General features: G+C 45.9%; 1 long non-coding RNA gene across 1 annotated transcript; it reads right to left on the reverse strand.

Annotated features, from left to right (window-relative positions):
- Positions 1 to 1,422: 1,422 nt before the first annotated feature.
- LOC127914432 (uncharacterized) lies at positions 1,423 to 7,890 on the reverse strand. Its single transcript, XR_008088468.1, has 6 exons — positions 7,755 to 7,890; positions 3,869 to 3,985; positions 3,521 to 3,559; positions 2,015 to 2,131; positions 1,551 to 1,667; positions 1,423 to 1,511 (listed from the first exon to the last, which is right to left on the reverse strand). It is a non-coding gene; the product is annotated as an uncharacterized LOC127914432 (long non-coding RNA).
- Between the last annotated feature and the right edge of the window lie 1,737 nt (positions 7,891 to 9,627).

The raw sequence follows: 9,627 nt of genomic DNA on the forward strand, positions 1-9,627 counted from the left end.
CAGATTTGTACTTTGTCAGCTCACGGGTTTGAACTTGCAACCTTCCGGTTACTAGTCCAACACTCTAACCCCTAGGCTACCCTGCCGCCCCCGAATTGTGCTAATGTGTGTGTTTTTCCTTGTTATTTGTAACTTACTTTGTACATAATGTTTCCGCCACTGTCTCTTATGGCCGAAAATAACTTCTGGATATCAGGACAACGATTTCTCACCTCGTTCTTTAACGAGTCGGACGCAAATCATTTACATCAGACACCGGACAAGGCCAAAATCCCTGTCAGTCACATGAAGAAGAGACAGAGATATCGGGGACGTAGGTCGGGTGCCTTGTAAGGATCCGACATCGAGTGGGTAATCCGCTTCCACCAACAATCATATTGGCCAACATGTAATCATTGGATAAAAACATTGATGAGCTCCGATCAAGACAAACCTATCAACGGGACATTAAAAACTGTAATATCTTATGTTTCACAGAGTCGTGGTTGAACGAGGACATGGATAACATAGAGCTGGCTGGGTTTTCAATGCATCGGCAAGATAGAACAGCTGCCTCTGGTAAGACAAGGGCTGGCGATTTGTGTCTATTTGAAAATAACAGATGGTGCATACTATGAAGTCTTGTGGTATCTCATGATAAGATGTAGACCACACTACCAAGAGAGTTTTTAATCTACATTTTTCGTAGCTGTCTATTTACCACCACAAACCGATGCCTTTACTAGGACTGCACTCAACGAGCTGTTTAAGGCCATTAACAAACAAGAAAATGCTCATCCAGAGGCAGCGCTCCTAGTGGCAGGGGACTTTAAATGCAGGGAAACTTAAATCCATTTTACCTAATTTCTACCACCATATTACATGTGAATCCAGAGAAAAAAAAACTCTAGACCCCCTTTACTCCACACACAGAGACAGGTACAAAGCTCTCCCTCGCCCTCTATTTGGGAAATCTGACCATAACTCTATCATCCTGATTCCTGCTTACAACCTAAAACTAAAGGAGGAAGTACCAGTGACTCGCTCAATACGGAAGTGGTCAGATGACCCAGATGCTAAGCTACTGGACTGTTTTGCTAGCACAGACTGGAAAATGTTCTGGCATTGAGGAGTACACCACATCAGTCACTGGCTTCAACAATAAGTGCATCGATGACGTCAACCCCACAGTGACTGTACGTACATACCCAACCAGAAGCAGAAGCTACCCTGACTATTTGCACTGACCCCCCCCATATTTACACAGCTACTGCTACTCTCTGTCTATTATCTATGCATTGTCACTTTACCTCAATTACCTCGACTAACCTGTGACCCTGCACATTGACTCTGTACTGGTACCCCCTGTATATAGCCTCCACATTGACTCTGTACTGGTACCCTCTGTACATAACCTCCACATTGACTCTGTACTTGTAACCGCTGTATATAGCCTCCACATTGACTCTGTACTGGTACCCCCTGTATATAACCTCCACATTGACTCTGTACTGGTACCCCCTGTATATAGCCTCCACATTGACTCTGTACTGGTACCCCCTGTATAGTACCTCCACATTGACTCTGTACTGGTACCCCCTGTATATAACCTCCACATTGACTCTGTACTGGTACCCCCTGTATATAACCTCCACATTGACTCTGTACTGGTACCCCCTGTATATAGCCTCCACATTGACTCTGTACTGGTACCCCCTGTATAGAACCTCCACATTGACTCTGTACTGGTACCCCCTGTATATAACCTCCACATTGACTACTGGTACCCCCTGTATATAACCTGCACATTGACTCTGTACTGGTACCCCCTGTATATAACCTCCACATTGACTCTGTACTGGTACCCCCTGTATATAGCCTCCACATTGACTCTGTACCAGTACCCCCTGTATATAGCCTCCACATTGACTCTGTACTGGTACCCTCTGTATATAACCTCCACATTGACTCTGTACTGGTACCCGCTGTATATAGCCTCCACATTGACTCTGTACTGGTACCCCCTGTATAGAACCTCCACATTGACTCTGTACTGGTACCCCCTGTATATAACCTCCACATTGACTCTGTACTGGTACCCCCTGTATATAACCTCCACATTGACTCTGTACTGGTACCCCCTGTATATAACCTCCACATTGACTCTGTACTGGTACTGTATATAACCTCCACATTGACTCTGTACTGGTACCCGCTGTATATAGCCTCCACATTGACTCTGTACTGGTGCCCCCTGTATATAACCTCCACATTGACTCTGTACTGGTACTGTATATAACCTCCACATTGACTCTGTACTGGTACCCGCTGTATATAGCCTCCACATTGACTCTGTACTGGTACCCCCTGTATATAACCTGCACATTGACTCTGTACTGGTGCCCCCTGTATATAACCTCCACATTGACTCTGTACTGGTACCCCCTGTATATAGCCTCCACATTGACTCTGTAACAGTACCCCTGTATATAGCCTCCACATTGACTCTGTACCAGTACCCTCTGTATATAGCCTCCACATTGACTCTGTACCAGTACCCCTGTATATAGCCTCCACATTGACTCTGTACCAGTACCCCTGTATATAGCCTCCACACTGACTGTGTACCGGTACCCCCTGTATATAGCCTCCACATTGACTCTGTACCAGTACGCCCTGTATATAGTCTCCACATTGACTCTGTACTGGTACCCCTGTATATAGCCTCCACATTGACTCTGTACCAGTACGCCCTGTATATAGTCTCCACATTGACTCTGTACCGGTACCCCTGTATATAGCCTCCACATTGACTCTGTACCAGTACCCCTGTATATAGCCTCCACATTGACTCTGTACCAGTACCCTCTGTATATAGTCTCCACATTGACTCTGTACCAGTACCCCTGTATATAGCCTCCACATTGACTATATACCAGTACGCCCTGTATATAGTCTCCACATTGACTCTGTACTGGTACCCCCTGTATATAGCCTCCACATTGACTCTGTACCAGTACGCCCTGTATATAGTCTCCATATTGACTCTGTACTGGTACCCCCTGTATATGGCCTCCACATTGACTCTGTACTAGTACCCCCTGTATATAGTCTCCACATTGACTCTGTACTGGTACCCCCTGTATATAGCCTCCACATTGACTCTGTACCAGTACCCCCTGTATATAGCCTCCACATTGACTCTGTACCAGTACCCCCTGTATATAGTCTCCACATTGACTCTGTACTGGTACCCCCTGTATATAGCCTCCACATTGACTCTGTACTAGTACCCCCTGTATATAGCCTCCACATTGACTCTGTACCAGTACCCCCTGTATATAGTCTCCACATTGACTCTGTACTAGTACCCCCTGTATATAGCCTCCACATTGACTCTGTACTAGTACCCCCTGTATATAGCCTCCACATTGACTCTGTACCAGTACCCCCTGTATATAGTCTCCACATTGACTCTATACTAGTACCCCCTGTATATAGCCTCCACATTGACTCTGTACTGGTACCCCCTGTATATAACCTCCACATTGACTCTGTACTGGTACCCCCTGTATATAGCCTCCACATTGACTCTGTACTGGTACCCCCTGTATAGTACCTCCACATTGACTCTGTACTGGTACCCCCTGTATATAACCTCCACATTGACTCTGTACTGGTACCCCTGTATATAACCTCCACATTGACTCTGTACTGGTACCCCTGTATATAGCCTCCACATTGACTCTGTACCAGTACCCCTGTATATAGCCTCCACATTGACTCTGTACTGGTACCCTCTGTATATAACCTCCACATTGACTCTGTACTGGTACCCGCTGTATATAGCCTCCACATTGACTCTGTACTGGTACCCCCTGTATAGAACCTCCACATTGACTCTGTACTGGTACCCCCTGTATATAACCTCCACATTGACTCTGTACTGGTACCCCCTGTATATAACCTCCACATTGACTCTGTACTGGTACCCCCTGTATATAACCTCCACATTGACTCTGTACTGGTACTGTATATAACCTCCACATTGACTCTGTACTGGTACCCGCTGTATATAGCCTCCACATTGACTCTGTACTGGTGCCCCCTGTATATAACCTCCACATTGACTCTGTACTGGTACTGTATATAACCTCCACATTGACTCTGTACTGGTACCCGCTGTATATAGCCTCCACATTGACTCTGTACTGGTACCCCCTGTATATAACCTGCACATTGACTCTGTACTGGTGCCCCCTGTATATAACCTCCACATTGACTCTGTACTGGTACCCCCTGTATATAGCCTCCACATTGACTCTGTAACAGTACCCCCTGTATATAGCCTCCACATTGACTCTGTACCAGTACCCTCTGTATATAGCCTCCACATTGACTCTGTACCAGTACCCCCTGTATATAGCCTCCACATTGACTCTGTACCAGTACCCCCTGTATATAGCCTCCACACTGACTGTGTACCGGTACCCCCTGTATATAGCCTCCACATTGACTCTGTACCAGTACGCCCTGTATATAGTCTCCACATTGACTCTGTACTGGTACCCCCTGTATATAGCCTCCACATTGACTCTGTACCAGTACGCCCTGTATATAGTCTCCACATTGACTCTGTACCGGTACCCCCTGTATATAGCCTCCACATTGACTCTGTACCAGTACCCCCTGTATATAGCCTCCACATTGACTCTGTACCAGTACCCTCTGTATATAGTCTCCACATTGACTCTGTACCAGTACCCCCTGTATATAGCCTCCACATTGACTATATACCAGTACGCCCTGTATATAGTCTCCACATTGACTCTGTACTGGTACCCCCTGTATATAGCCTCCACATTGACTCTGTACCAGTACGCCCTGTATATAGTCTCCATATTGACTCTGTACTGGTACCCCCTGTATATGGCCTCCACATTGACTCTGTACTAGTACCCCCTGTATATAGTCTCCACATTGACTCTGTACTGGTACCCCCTGTATATAGCCTCCACATTGACTCTGTACCAGTACCCCCTGTATATAGCCTCCACATTGACTCTGTACCAGTACCCCCTGTATATAGTCTCCACATTGACTCTGTACTGGTACCCCCTGTATATAGCCTCCACATTGACTCTGTACTAGTACCCCCTGTATATAGCCTCCACATTGACTCTGTACCAGTACCCCCTGTATATAGTCTCCACATTGACTCTGTACTAGTACCCCCTGTATATAGCCTCCACATTGACTCTGTACTAGTACCCCCTGTATATAGCCTCCACATTGACTCTGTACCAGTACCCCCTGTATATAGTCTCCACATTGACTCTATACTAGTACCCCCTGTATATAGCCTCCACATTGACTCTGTACTGGTACCCCCTGTATATAACCTCCACATTGACTCTGTACTGGTACCCCTGTATATAGCCTCCACATTGACTCTGTACTGGTACCCCTGTATAGTACCTCCACATTGACTCTGTACTGGTACCCCTGTATATAACCTCCACATTGACTCTGTACTGGTACCCCTGTATATAACCTCCACATTGACTCTGTACTGGTACCCCTGTATATAGCCTCCACATTGACTCTGTACCAGTACCCCTGTATATAGCCTCCACATTGACTCTGTACTGGTACCCTCTGTATATAACCTCCACATTGACTCTGTACTGGTACCCGCTGTATATAGCCTCCACATTGACTCTGTACTGGTACCCCCTGTATAGAACCTCCACATTGACTCTGTACTGGTACCCCTGTATATAACCTCCACATTGACTCTGTACTGGTACCCCTGTATATAACCTCCACATTGACTCTGTACTGGTACCCCCTGTATATAACCTCCACATTGACTCTGTACTGGTACTGTATATAACCTCCACATTGACTCTGTACTGGTACCCGCTGTATATAGCCTCCACATTGACTCTGTACTGGTGCCCCCTGTATATAACCTCCACATTGACTCTGTACTGGTACTGTATATAACCTCCACATTGACTCTGTACTGGTACCCGCTGTATATAGCCTCCACATTGACTCTGTACTGGTACCCCCTGTATATAACCTGCACATTGACTCTGTACTGGTGCCCCTGTATATAACCTCCACATTGACTCTGTACTGGTACCCCCTGTATATAGCCTCCACATTGACTCTGTAACAGTACCCCCTGTATATAGCCTCCACATTGACTCTGTACCAGTACCCTCTGTATATAGCCTCCACATTGACTCTGTACCAGTACCCCCTGTATATAGCCTCCACATTGACTCTGTACCAGTACCCCCTGTATATAGCCTCCACACTGACTGTGTACCGGTACCCCCTGTATATAGCCTCCACATTGACTCTGTACCAGTACGCCCTGTATATAGTCTCCACATTGACTCTGTACTGGTACCCCTGTATATAGCCTCCACATTGACTCTGTACCAGTACGCCCTGTATATAGTCTCCACATTGACTCTGTACCGGTACCCCTGTATATAGCCTCCACATTGACTCTGTACCAGTACCCCTGTATATAGCCTCCACATTGACTCTGTACCAGTACCCTCTGTATATAGTCTCCACATTGACTCTGTACCAGTACCCCTGTATATAGCCTCCACATTGACTATATACCAGTACGCCCTGTATATAGTCTCCACATTGACTCTGTACTGGTACCCCCTGTATATAGCCTCCACATTGACTCTGTACCAGTACGCCCTGTATATAGTCTCCATATTGACTCTGTACTGGTACCCCTGTATATGGCCTCCACATTGACTCTGTACTAGTACCCCTGTATATAGTCTCCACATTGACTCTGTACTGGTACCCCTGTATATAGCCTCCACATTGACTCTGTACCAGTACCCCTGTATATAGCCTCCACATTGACTCTGTACCAGTACCCCTGTATATAGTCTCCACATTGACTCTGTACTGGTACCCCTGTATATAGCCTCCACATTGACTCTGTACTAGTACCCCTGTATATAGCCTCCACATTGACTCTGTACCAGTACCCCTGTATATAGTCTCCACATTGACTCTGTACTAGTACCCCCTGTATATAGCCTCCACATTGACTCTGTACTAGTACCCCTGTATATAGCCTCCACATTGACTCTGTACCAGTACCCCTGTATATAGTCTCCACATTGACTCTATACTAGTACCCCTGTATATAGCCTCCACATTGACTCTGTACTGGTACCCCTGTATATAACCTCCACATTGACTCTGTACTGGTACCCCTGTATATAGCCTCCACATTGACTCTGTACTGGTACCCCTGTATAGTACCTCCACATTGACTCTGTACTGGTACCCCTGTATATAACCTCCACATTGACTCTGTACTGGTACCCCTGTATATAACCTCCACATTGACTCTGTACTGGTACCCCTGTATATAGCCTCCACATTGACTCTGTACTTGTACCCCTGTATAGAACCTCCACATTGACTCTGTACTGGTACCCCTGTATATAACCTCCACATTGACTACTGGTACCCCTGTATATAACCTGCACATTGACTCTGTACTGGTACCCCCTGTATATAACCTCCACATTGACTCTGTACTGGTACCCCCTGTATATAGCCTCCACATTGACTCTGTACCAGTACCCCCTGTATATAGCCTCCACATTGACTCTGTACTGGTACCATCTGTATATAACCTCCACATTGACTCTGTACTGGTACCCGCTGTATATAGCCTCCACATTGACTCTGTACTGGTACCCCCTGTATAGAACCTCCACATTGACTCTGTACTGGTACCCCCTGTATATAACCTCCACATTGACTCTGTACTGGTACCCCCTGTATATAACCTCCACATTGACTCTGTACTGGTACCCCCTGTATATAACCTCCACATTGACTCTGTACTGGTACTGTATATAACCTCCACATTGACTCTGTACTGGTACCCGCTGTATATAGCCTCCACATTGACTCTGTACTGGTGCCCCCTGTATATAACCTCCACATTGACTCTGTACTGGTACTGTATATAACCTCCACATTGACTCTGTACTGGTACCCGCTGTATATAGCCTCCACATTGACTCTGTACTGGTACCCCCTGTATATAACCTGCACATTGACTCTGTACTGGTGCCCCCTGTATATAACCTCCACATTGACTCTGTACTGGTACCCCCTGTATATAGCCTCCACATTGACTCTGTAACAGTACCCCCTGTATATAGCCTCCACATTGACTCTGTACCAGTACCCTCTGTATATAGCCTCCACATTGACTCTGTACCAGTACCCCCTGTATATAGCCTCCACATTGACTCTGTACCAGTACCCCCTGTATATAGCCTCCACACTGACTGTGTACCGGTACCCCTGTATATAGCCTCCACATTGACTCTGTACCAGTACGCCCTGTATATAGTCTCCACATTGACTCTGTACTGGTACCCCCTGTATATAGCCTCCACATTGACTCTGTACCAGTACGCCCTGTATATAGTCTCCACATTGACTCTGTACCGGTACCCCCTGTATATAGCCTCCACATTGACTCTGTACCAGTACCCCCTGTATATAGCCTCCACATTGACTCTGTACCAGTACCCTCTGTATATAGTCTCCACATTGACTCTGTACCAGTACCCCCTGTATATAGCCTCCACATTGACTATGTACCAGTACGCCCTGTATATAGTCTCCACATTGACTCTGTACTGGTACCCCCTGTATATAGCCTCCACATTGACTCTGTACCAGTACGCCCTGTATATAGTCTCCATATTGACTCTGTACTGGTACCCCCTGTATATGGCCTCCACATTGACTCTGTACTAGTACCCCCTGTATATAGTCTCCACATTGACTCTGTACTGGTACCCCCTGTATATAGCCTCCACATTGACTCTGTACCAGTACCCCCTGTATATAGCCTCCACATTGACTCTGTACTGGTACCCCCTGTATATGGCCTCCATATTGACTCTGTACTAGTACCCCCTGTATATAACCTCCACATTGACTCTGTACTGGTACCCCCTGTATATAACCTCCACATTGACTCTGTACTAGTAACCCCTGTATATAGCCTCCACATTGACTCTGTACCAGTACCCCCTGTATATAACCTCCACATTGACTCTGTACTAGTACCCCCTGTATATAGTCTCCACATTGACTCTGTACCAGTACCCCTGTATATAGCCTCCACATTGACTCTGTACCAGTACCCCCTGTATATAGCCTCCACATTGACTCTGTACTGGTACCCCCTGTATATGGCCTCCATATTGACTCTGTACTAGTACCCCCTGTATATAACCTCCACATTGACTCTGTACTGGTACCCCCTGTATATAACCTCCACATTGACTCTGTACTAGTAACCCCTGTATATAGCCTCGCTACTGTTATTTTATTGTTGCACAATTTTTTGCTTTCTTAACACTTTTTAAAAAGACTGCATTGTTGGTTAATAAGGGCTTGTAAGTAAGCATTTCACTGTAAGGTTGTATTTGGCGCATGTGACAAATAACAATTGGACTGATTTGATTATTCTGAAATGGTTTTCTTAGTTGGAAACAGACATGATAAGCATTCCTGCAACATTATGTCATTGAATGACACATTAAGCTAATTGATTGC

This window comes from Oncorhynchus keta, chromosome 1 (assembly GCF_023373465.1).
Source record: "Oncorhynchus keta strain PuntledgeMale-10-30-2019 chromosome 1, Oket_V2, whole genome shotgun sequence".
In the NCBI taxonomy this organism is placed as follows: Eukaryota; Metazoa; Chordata; class Actinopteri; order Salmoniformes; family Salmonidae; genus Oncorhynchus; species Oncorhynchus keta.